This window comes from Pseudonaja textilis, chromosome Z (genome assembly GCF_049901715.1).
Source record: "Pseudonaja textilis isolate UNSWEBS1 chromosome Z, rPseTex1.2, whole genome shotgun sequence".
NCBI lineage: Eukaryota > Metazoa > Chordata > Lepidosauria > Squamata > Elapidae > Pseudonaja > Pseudonaja textilis.
Genome location: NC_142008.1, coordinates 60,196,719 through 60,208,747, shown reverse-complemented (window position 1 = coordinate 60,208,747; position 12,029 = coordinate 60,196,719). Strand labels below are relative to the sequence as shown.

General features: G+C 34.1%; 1 protein-coding gene across 46 annotated transcripts in view; it reads left to right on the top strand.

Annotated features, from left to right (window-relative positions):
• CLASP2 (cytoplasmic linker associated protein 2) overlaps positions 1 to 12,029 on the top strand; it is a 289,137-nt gene that overhangs the window by 96,085 nt on the left and 181,023 nt on the right. The gene's annotated exons all lie outside the window — the stretch shown is intronic.

Genomic DNA, 12,029 nt, shown 5'->3' with positions numbered 1-12,029 from the left:
CATCTGCATTCTTTCTTAGGAAAAGACCTAAACATTTCAAAAGTGGTTCAATCTTGACATGCATAGTACAATATAAAAGAACAAATTCATCAGGACAAGATTCAGCAGTCCATCTGCAAAGACAAAGACCACTCTCTGGAAGACAACAAAGTCCACATTTTGGCCAGTGGTTTGAAAAAGGGGTCAAAAAGGCCATCTATGTCCAAATTGAACAGCCCTCTCTCAACAGAAGGGGAGGGATGTGACATCATCTATGTCCAATCCACAACACAGTCCTTTCAGCTATTTCAAGAAGGGTCCACACCCATTTGCACTACTCAGGTGACACTGAGGACACAGATAAATCTCCAAATGGCCTCAACAGCTCTCTACAACAGGGGTGTCAAACTGGTGCCCCGTAGGCTGGATGCAGGCCATGCCCACCCTGGCTCCACAAAAGTATAAAATGTTACGATACTTCACATGATGCAATCAAATTTGGCCTCCTTACTCTAAAAAGAGTGCAAATGACCAGCTGTCTGCAAAGAATAAAAATCCTTTTCTTTAAACAAAAGTTTTTTATTTTGTAACAGACAAAGACCAACAAATAAAGCCATCATTCCGTTCAACGGTGCGTGAGTTGGGTCCATATCTCTTGTGCTCATAATTATATCCTACATTTCTTACTTGTTTATAATAACTCTAATATTTTATTTCACACTTATCAACTGTTATATTACCATTTAACATAATTATTGTCTTTCAAGAATATATTTCATCTTGATTTACATTATATTCGTTTTCTTACTCAACTTAATTCAATCAATCGTAATATACCATTATTACATATTTCAATTTCTTACTCTTCTATCTAGCCATTCATAGAATACATTCCAAATTTTATAATACTCTTTTTCTTCCTGTTTTCTAATTGCCATTGTCAATCTACTCATTTCTGCACATTCCAATATATTCTTAATTATTTCCTCTTCCATCGGAATTTTCTCATGTTTCCAATTTTGTGCAAATACAATTCTATATGCAGTTAATGCATTAATAATCAAATAATCAAATCTCTTTATTGTAGCCTTCAGGCAAAATTCTCAATAGAAATGTCTCTGGTTTTAAATCTATCTATTGTTTTATCATTTCTTCCAACCACATGTGTATTCTAGTCCAACATTTTTAGCGTCATGCATGTCTACTACATATGGTAATATGATCCAAGTGTCTTGAGGACATTTCTAACACTTCGCTGATTTATCTTTAAACATCTTTGCAATCCTCGCTGGGGGTAAGTGCCACCTCTAAAACATCTTATACAAGTTCTCTTTATAGGCCGTTGACATAGTTAGCTTGTAATTTCTAGTCCATAATATCCAGTGGTGGGATTCATATTTTTTAATAACTGGTTCTGTGGGTGTGGCTTAGGTGGTGGGCATGGCTTGGTGGTCCTGTGACTGGGTGGACATGGCTTGGTGATCATGGTATTGGCTGGGTGTGGCCAGCTCAATATCACTTACATCGAGACATGCATCTCCTTGCCTGGCCTCTCATGACTGTGCAACAGTCGTAAGTGTGAAAAATGGTCATGTCACTTTTTTCAGTGCCATTTTAATTTTGCATGGTCACTCCACACAAGCAAAGTACCAGCAAAGGAGAGGAAAAAAACTCCAGAGTTCCTGAGACAGGAAATCTAGTCCTGCCAAGAATGTAATAGGAGTTAACAGAGAGGCAGTTTCTGTAAGCAACACTAGAATGTTTCCTTCCTGCCTTCCTTACAGGATTAGGCCATCATTTTATTTAAGTCTTCAAAGTATTTTTTTTCAGTCTTATTAGAATCGTCTAGAATAGATATAATATTTTTGGCAATATATTCATTTTAACTGTCACTATTCTACCTGTTAAGGATAGTTGTAAATTTTTCCAAATCTATCGCAATCTGTTGTTGCAATCTATCATAATTGTCCTCTTTAAGTGTTCCACATCTAGCTGTCATCTATATCCCTAAGTATTTCACTTTATTTATAATTTGAATATTTAATTTGTCCATTAATCTTTTCTTTTGTTTTTCTGTCATATTTTTCACCAACATCTTTGTTTTTTCCTTATTTATTTTCAGCCCTGCTACCTCACAAAATTCCTCTATTTCTCCAATCAACTTAGGCCCTGTTTCCAATGGCTCTTCCAGTATAAAAACCAAATCATCTGCAAAGGCTTGTAATTTATACTCTTCCTTTTTTATTTTCATTCCCTTTATTTCTTCATTTTTCCTGTTTCCAAAGTTAACACAAACAACAATGGGGATAGCAGACAGCCTTGTCTAGTTCCTTTTTGAATATTAGTATTTTCTGTCAATTCTCTATTCATCATTACTCTTGCTATTTGCTTACTATATATCGTCTTCAATGCTTTAATAAATCTATCTCTGAAACCTATCTCCTCCAATTGCATCAACATAAATTGTTGATTCACGTTATCAAACTCTTTCTGTGCTTCTAAAAAGACCAATGCCATTTGTTTCTCTGAATGAGTTTCATAATATTCCAATGTATTCAAAATTATCCTCATATTGTTTTTTATTTGTCTCTTAGGCAGGAATCCATTTTGATCTAAGTGTATAAAATAAGTTAAATATCTTTTAAGTCACTCTGCCATTATTGAGGCGAATATTTTGTAGTCAGCATTTAGCAAAGATATTGGTCTGTAATTTTTTATTTGTTGGGGATCAGTATCTTCTTTTGGTATAAGTTTAACATATGCCTCTGTCCATGAGTCAGGTACTTTATTTTTTATCAAAATCTCATTCAGTACTTCAAGCATTATAACAGAAATTGATTCCTGTATTTTGTCTTATAAAATTGGTAGCCCATTTGGTTGTATTGTCTTATTCAACTGGTAGCCCATCCGGGCCAGGAGCTTTTCCAGTGTTTTGTCCGTATATTGCTTCTGCCGGTTCCATCATTGTTATTTTCTCATCTAACATAGTCTTTACTTCATCAGATATTTTTGGTAATCCTGCCTCTTTTAAATATTGTTGAACTTTTTTTTCTGATATTGTATATATTTTTATATAGTTTCTCATAAAATCCTTGCACTATTTTTTTATTCTCTTCATTTCCATAACATAACATACCATTTTCATCTACTAGTTCTGGTTCTCTTTTTAGTTCTTTTTCTTTCTTCAGTTTATATGCTAACCATTTATCTGGCTTGTTTGCATTTTCAAAATAGTTCTGTTTGACTCCTCTAATCTTTTGCACCTGTTCCTCTTTTTCCATTAATCCTGTTCTATGTTTGATTATATCCATTTGACTTTTAATGTTTTTATGTTGTGAGAATCATAACTCCTTCTCCATTTTCTTGTAGTCTCCTTCTAAGGTCTGTTGTATTTGTCTCTTTTTGATGCTCCTTCTTGTATATGCTATAATCACATCTCTAGTATATGCTTTCATAGCATCCCACACATTTTTTTAAAAAATAAAGTTTTATTTGGGTTTTCACACATACAAAATACAAGTAAAACATCTTTTTTGAAAATAGCATGGTCCCGGGTTGAACTTCTTTATACAGACACAAATCTCAATTTCATGCTCCTTTTTGTATTCTATTCCGTATCTTATTCTATTCTACATTTTCTATATAGTTTTTCCCCTCTTTTGATATTCTCAATTTTTTAAAAAAAAACAAATTTTATTAACTTTACAAAACAATACACAGACAATCAAGGCATAATAACATAAAAGAGCTTTCTGAAAAAACCAGTAAAACATACAAAATATTTCCAAATTGTAATATGTATATTTACATTATCTGCTCAACTTCATATCTTATCCCAATTTCTCCTTTTCATTCTATTATCCAAATTATATTTCTTACTAATTAATTTTTTTTTGCCTTTCAAAAAACAATACACAAACATACAAGACATAAAACATAAAACACATAAAACATCTTTTCCCGGGTTAAAACTCTTCGCACAGACGCAAATTCAAAAATCATATTTACTTTATATATCATTCCATATCTTATTACCATTTTCAATTTTCTATATAGCTTCTTCCCTCTTTTATCTTTCTTAGTTTTATTTTATTTATCTTATCTCAATACAATTCATAGTACTTATCATTCTTTGTCTGTTCTTTTCCAGTTATCGATCCATCTTTTCTCTTTAAATATACTTCTCCTGTACACTGATTGGAGTAACGCCTTTGACTCTTTCCCCTAACTTAATAATACTTAATATAACACTTACATTATATTGGGATTCTGATTAGTACATTCTAAAATTACACAATAAATTTTATAAGAAAAACAAGAACACTACAATTACAAAATAAAAGCATATAAACCACCATCGATACCATTAAAAAGCTAATCATATATATTGATACACATTTTACTCTAAATACACATATAAAAACACAATCTTATGTACCTTCCAGAATCCCTTTTTCAATTAAATTTACCCATTGTCTCTAAATAGATTTTGTTTCTTTAAATCTTGCTTCCCACCATTAAGGCTTCTCATCCCCTCCTTTCTCTTTTGTTTATTTTTCTCCTTGCCCTTTTTACCCCATTCTCTCTCCTCCTCCCTTTTCTTCTTCTGCTTACCCCCTTTCTGTTGTTTTCTAACCTTGTATCCACCTTTCATCTCATTTTCTCTTTTTGGATTGTTTTCTCAAACCTTAAAACCCCCTTTTCTTTTCCTCTTCCTCCTCCTCCCCAAAGAAAACCCATTGTTCATCCAAGATGGCTTCTTCTTCTTCTTTATTCCAGTCATCCTGCTGCGTAGTCAGTTTTTCATAAGTGCATACCGCTATTTCTAGAAATTGAAAAAGAGTGCCCAAAGTGTCTTTTCCATCTTGCTCTTCTTTTTTATATTTTTGATATTGAATTTTTAGTTCATCTAGAAGCAATGCCATCATGAAGAGAAAAACTTCTTCAAAAATAACCACCCAAGTATTTTTAATAAAGAATAATTCCAAAAAGTTCCAAAGTCACTAAGAGATCCAAATACACTATTTCTTTTAATACTTTTTTTTCTTTCTTCTATTTCTCTTTCTGGGGTTACTGATTGATCAAAGAGTTCCCATTAAAATATATCTTTCTTTAAAGTTCTAGGCAGTCTCCTCCTTTTTCAAGTTCTGCTCCAAAAATTTTTTTTCCTCTCCCCCCACTTACAACGGCAATTTCCCTTTAAACGCTTAGAAATCCATACCTCAAATACGGGTTTTCCAATTTCTGAAGTTGTTAAATCCAGTGTTCAAAAATCCTTTATCCCATGTCTTTAACTTTCAAATTGAATTACCTTCAGTGCCCAGATATATTTTCCAAGTCTCCGTCTGCTATTTCTATGGGGTGGGAGAGTGAATAAGAAAAAGTTTTCCCTTGACAGCTTTCTCTGCCGCTTTTCTCTTCTTAGGGATACAGTGTATCTTTCAGGCAATTCAAGCAATTCCGTTTCCAGGGTTTTAAAGGTTGTTATTTTCCTGGCTCAGCCAGCACTTTCACTTCTGATTCTTCTTTCTCCTTCTTCCTCTAGCACAATCTTTTCCAGCTGCCGGCTTCTTTGTGGCGGCCATTACTGACTGCCGCTCCACTGCCTTGAGAAAAGGAGGTTAAGCTGGGTGAGGAGAGGGTCTCTGACACCCCCTAACCCCTTCCCAGATCCTCCCTATCTTCAGCTGCCTCTACAGGGCAGCCTTATCCTCCAGACCCATCAGGATCGGAGGCACCAAGACGGCTAGTGCAACAGGGATCGCACACAGCCGCGAATCCTCGCCGCCGCTGAAGCCTGGCATCTCAATTCAAATCATAATATTTATATTTTTGTCTGTTCTGTTTCAATTTCATATTATCTTTTCTCATTAAACAAATTTTCTCCTGTAGTTACTAATTGGAGAATGACACCTTTATATCTTTTAATTACATCCATTCAACTCTTATTTAAACTTCAATATATACCTTAAGGTTATGACCTTCAATATAATACATAATACATAACTTCCAATCGAATTCTGCTGGTACATTCTTATAATACACCCTATATTCTTAAAAAAAAGATTATAAATATATGTAATTATAAACGCTCATTCCATTTGAATTCAGTTCTATCATTAATAATCATTAAAATCTTAACATCTTTAACACTTCTTTTCAATTAAATATCATACTTCCTTAAAGACACATATAATCTCCATAATTAAGTTTTCCCTTATTTCTCTTCACATATGTTTTGTAAATCATTAAATATTCATTTTGTTACATTTATTTATTGACAAGCATTCCACTGAATTACGATAGCTATTTTATCAAACATTTTAATCATACATTTTCATATTTTCTAAAATTATTTCTGTTTCTAATATAACAATACTATCTTATGTACCTTTGCAGAATCCCCTTTTCCATTAAATTTTCACCCATTATCTCTAAATAGGCCCTGTTTCTCTATATTTTGTTTCTGTCCTTTATAACTTCTTTTCCTTTCTTTCTTCCCTCTCTTCTTCTCCCTCCCCTTTTTACCCCCTTGTCTCTCTACTTCTAATTATCTCTTCTGCATTTCCCTCTTCTGTTGCTTTCTGATTTTATAATTATTTTTCACTATATTTGGTGGGGGGTTGTTTTTCCCAATCTTAAATTTTCCATTCTCTTTCCCCCCTTTCCCTTTTTTCCCCCACCTAAGATTACTTGTTCATTAAAGATGGCTTCTTCTTTGTCACAATCTTCTTGTTCTGCAGGCATTTCTTGTTGTTTCTCATAATTCCAAATCTCCATTTCTAATAACTGAAATACGAAGCCAAAAGAACCTCTCCCTTCTTGTGCATCTTCTTTGTACTTTTAAATTTTCAGTTCTTCTAAAAGTGGAGCCATTTTAAACAGTTTTAAACAATAATCCGATTGATTTTAGTTATTCAAATACAGTAACCAAAAATCCAGAAATCATCAAGTAATCCAAATAGTCCCAAATTATTTCTTCTTATTTCTTTTTCCACTTTCTCTTCCTGGGGTTTTTGTTGCGATATTTCAGTTAAAATGTTTCTTTTGGAAGTCTTGTTGAGATTTTGCTGTAAGTTCTTTTTAATTCCAGGCAGTCTCCTCCCTTCCAGATCCTGCCCTTTTATTCTTTTTCTCTCCTTTCCTGTTTTCAAAAGCTTTTAATTATCCAGAAATCTTTATTATCCCTTTGACTTTTTATTTTCAGCATTAAATGTCTATTAATGTCAAAGTGGATTTTTTTTGCAATTTCCTGCTTAAGTCTCTTAGCTGTCAGTATAGGAAAAGGAGAAAAAAAAAACCAAATCTTTTCCCTTTTCTCTCTCCTTCGCAGCTTAAAAAACTCCTTAGGGAACAATGTTATTGGTTTTTTTTAATAGTTTCAATTCCAGGGTACCTCATTTGTTGCTTTTGCTGTTTGACCCGGTCAACCAAAACTTTCTCTTCTTATCTTCCTCCTGCACATTCTTTTCCGGTCAAGTTCTTCTTTGTGGTGGCCATTTCTGACCACCGCTACAACTGCCTTCGGGAAAGGGAGTAATGGCCAGCTGGGGAGGAGAGATGTGGCTCTCCTCAACCCTGCAGGCAGTCTCCCCCCTCTTCACCACCTCTATGGGGTGGCTTAGCCCCGAAACCAGCTGGCTCGGGGCGCTCCAGCGACAAGCACAGATCGAAGCCTCACAGAAACGAGGTTTTGGTCTGTCACCGAAGAAGTTCAAACCGGAAGTCGTGTCCCACACATTTTGTAGTGAGGTTGTCTCTGATTTATTTTCCTTAAGGAAAAAGGCCATTTTTTTCTATTTTATCAATAAATTCTTTTTCTTTCAAAATCGAATTATTCAAAGTTCATCTTGATCTTTTCCTCTGGTCCTTCCATTTGACTCTTACTGGATTATGGTCAGCCCAAGTGCTTATGTTAATATTTGCTTCCTGCATGTTAGGAATTAAGTCTGTTGACATCCAAATCATATCTATTCTTGACCATGATAAGTGCCTATTTGAGTAAAATGTAATGTCTACTTTTGCCATTCAATTATCTCCATATATCTTTAATACTCAATTCCTCTACCATCTTAAGGAACAATTTTGATTATTTTTTTTTATTTTTTTTCTATGTTATATAGTCCAGTTCAACATCTACAATTGCATTAAAATCTCCAAGAATACATATCATATTCCGATTCAATTATTTTTTATGTAATTTCTTATAAAATTCATCTTGCTTATTATTTGGTGCATATATTGCGATTAAGAGTATCTTGGAGTTGTTATCTATCATTTCAACCGTTAGTATTCTTCCTTCTTCATTTGTGTACATTAACTTGGCTTTATTTTTAATATATAAAACAACTCCTCTTTTGTTGTGCCAATGATGTGTATAAATTGCCAATTCTAGAACAATTCAACAAATATGCATACTGCTTTTTGATATGTACTTCTATAGAAATTATATTTTCTAGTTTGTGGAATATTTTTTCCTTTTAGTGGCTGAATTTAGCCCATTTATATTTATAGAAATTAGTTTCTTTTCCTCTTCCATTATTTATACTTTATATGTAGGATTTATTGTTCTCGTTGATCTTTGTTCTTTTGGTTGTCTAGTTGCCACTTTACCATCTACTGTTTCCTCTTCCTCTTCTCTTTCCTCTTCCCATTCCTTCTCCATTTCTCTTGTTATCTCTGCTCATATTTTAAGTTCCTCTTCTCTTGCTTTCTCATCTTCCTTCCTCTAAAATATTCATTATAAAATAGTTCTGCTCTCTCTATTGAATCTATTCTATGTCTTTATTCTTGCCAAATAAATGTCAATCCTTCATGGATCAACCATCTGTAATTCACTTCTTCCTTAATTAAAGTCTTTGTCAGAAATTGGTAATCTTTTATATCTCTTACTTTCCTTGGAATTTGTTTCAGTGCTATGATTTCCTTTCCCTTGTACTTCAATGTGTCATCTCTTGCTTTCTGTAGTATCTCTGTTCTCATTGTTTTCTTAGTGAATCTCACATGTACTTCTCTGGGTAATTTATTTTTTATCACATATCTCGTATATACTCAATATATTTCATCCCTTCCATCCATCATTTTTTCTTTAGTTATCTCCAAAGGTCCTGCCAAAATTTCTGTCATAATTTCTGTGAAGTTTTCTCCCTTTTCCTCCTCAATATTTTGAAATCTTAGATAAAAATCAGCCTTATCCATCTCCCAAAATATTGAATCTTTCCCTTTTTCACTTTCAACTATTGTCAATCTATTATCTATTTCTCCTACTTTCTTATCTGTTTTATCACCTCTTTCTTCCATCTTCTGTATTTTTTCTCCATATATCATTAACACCTGTTCTATATTTCCTTCCATCTTTTCCATCCTTTCCTCCAACTTTTCAATTCTGTCCTCTGTATGCTTCTCTTGATCTTGTGTTACTTGAATCATTGACTTTATTTCCTACATTGAAACTTCTTTCTCTTTTTCTTTCTCTTGCCGAAGCATAGTTACAATAGATCATTGACCAGCTGGGTTCAAGGATGAGGATGTAGGAATTGATGATCCAGTAGCAGTTATCTTTCTCATATCAAATCAAATTGTAATCCATTTGTAAAGGCCCAAGAAAAATAAAAATAAATCTTCAGGTTCTTCTCTATCTTAATCCAACTTTATCAAAAAAAAAAAAAAATGGAGATAAAGAATCCAAAAACAGGAAGGGAAACTATAAATCTAGAAAGAAGATAAAGTAAAAGTGTATAAAATTCAAAAAATCTGATGTAAAAAGAAAAAATTCCAAAAAAGAGAAAAAGAAAAGAAAATACAAATCCATCCACTTCAAAATAGAAGAGGAAAGGAAGAGGAAACAACAAAAAAGAGGAAAAAACAAAAAGAAACCCCACAGATGCCATATCCACTTGTTAGTCAAGCTATTAATGGGGAAAAAGAAAAAAAATGGAAAAGGAAAAAAGAAGAGAAAAAGAAAAATCAAAATTCCAAAATTAATCCAAATTGAGAGACTGGAATACAGAAAAAGAGGCCCAGCATACTCACCAGCAGGGGAAAAAAGGTGGAATAATACCAGCTGTAATTTATAAATCAACGTCACAAAATAAACCAAAGTCTCAGTGTAACATCCAGAAAGCCCAGAAAGCTAGAATCCAAAGCATATATATTATCCAAGGTCACAGTGTTTTTTCTTTTCCTTTACCTTATTCAACTTTCCAGTTGTGTACAAGCTGTATGGGAGCAGCACCTGTTTTCAGTGCTCACTCATCTTTCTCCACTTCTAAACAACCTGAACTCAAAATAGCTTAATCTTTAAAGTCTGTTGTTCTTAAATATACTTTCTGTGATCTCTAGATAGCAGTATTGCTTAGCTTTCCTTACACTTATATCCTGGTTACACTGTATCTCTGTAGCTTAAAAAGTGAAAGTAAGCTCGCTGTCTTTCCATCTGCCTGGCCGGAGAAGCTGCACCCATCATCGGCTTAGATAGTCCCTCAGAGGACCCTCAAACTGAACCACCCCAGGAAAGAAAGAAAGAGGGGGCTTGCTTTTAAGAATGCATCTTCTAGAGAATTTTCCAAAATTAAAACACGTTGAAAGTCAAAAAAAGTGAAAGCAAATAGGAGTCAAAAGAAACAAAGTACTCCGGAGGTTTTAAACTTAAAAACAAAGTTCAATTTTTTTCTTAAATTATTATTTTAAAGTCCAGGCCAGGCCAGTTAGTCAAGGCAAAGAAGCACACAAAGTATTCTTTTTTTCCCCCCAAGAAAATAAAAACTCCAGAAAAGTTTGACAGCTCCCCGTACATCTTGCTGCTACCCTTAACCTTTCTGTCTTCTTTCTTTCTTTAGTAATTCTTTCACTTTAGGGTACTCTTCTATCTTTTTTTTTAGAAAAAAGGAATTTCTCACTCAAACCGACAAACCTTCTTCTTCTGGTCTTCTTCCATTCAGGGGCTGGCACAGCTTCTTAGCAGCTCAGGATTAATGGCCGCTTCCCACCAGGGGGTTTCCTGGATCAACTAGGGACTTTGTGATGTCCCTGGGATCAACAGGATGTGCTCCTTCCACTTACCGTCTCTTGGGACCGTTTGGGTCCACTGTGACAGTCCAGCTGCAGGGGTATTGGCGGCTTTCACCAGAGTTCCGAGAAAGCCGTCTTTCCGCTGCTGTTCAAACCCAGCCCTCAGAATAAAAATCCTTCTATTCCCCACCATCCAGTCACAGCTGAAGAAGCTTCTTGGATGAGAAGCAAAAATATCTTCAAAGAAAAACAAGAACATCCAGTTGCCTCTTGGAAAAGCGGCTTTGGAACAACTATGAATCATTCAACCAAGCTTTTTGTACTTATTGCTGTTCAGTTTGCTTATAGATAGTCCTCAACTTACAACCATTCATTTAGTGACCATTTAGAGTTATAATGACACTGAAAAAAAGTGACCTATGACCATTCTTCACACTTTTGACCATTGCTATATCCCTGTGATCACATGATCAAAATTCAGATGCCTGACAACTGGCATCTATTTATAACAGTTGCAGTGTGCCAAGGTCAGTGATTAACTTTTGCAATTTCTGACAAAAACTCAATGGGAAAGCCAGCCTCACTTAATAACCATATTGTTAATTTAACAACTACAGCAATTCAGTTAACAACTGTGGCAAGAAAGGTTGTAAAATGGTGCAAAATTCATTTAACAACTGTCTTACATAGCAACAGGACTATCTGTATTATTTTCACCTATGAAAAAATATTTGTTTTTCAGTTTCACCCTAATTGCACTATTGTATTCAACTTGTTGACCTCTTGTGAATGATTGAAATTTCTTTAACCTTCTTACAATATTTCTAGATATTTTGCATTTTATTAAAAAAACGTTGTGTTCATTTTGTGATGACTCTGATACTAGACTTTTAAAAAATTCCTTATAGCTATGGATGCTTTCCTCTGTGTTGCTTCAATTCACATTTAAGCATGAACATTTTATAGGTGACATTAGTGGCATGGGTAGCAGAAATGATGCAAATTACTAAAATGATGTATGGACCCAACATTCAGTTTTT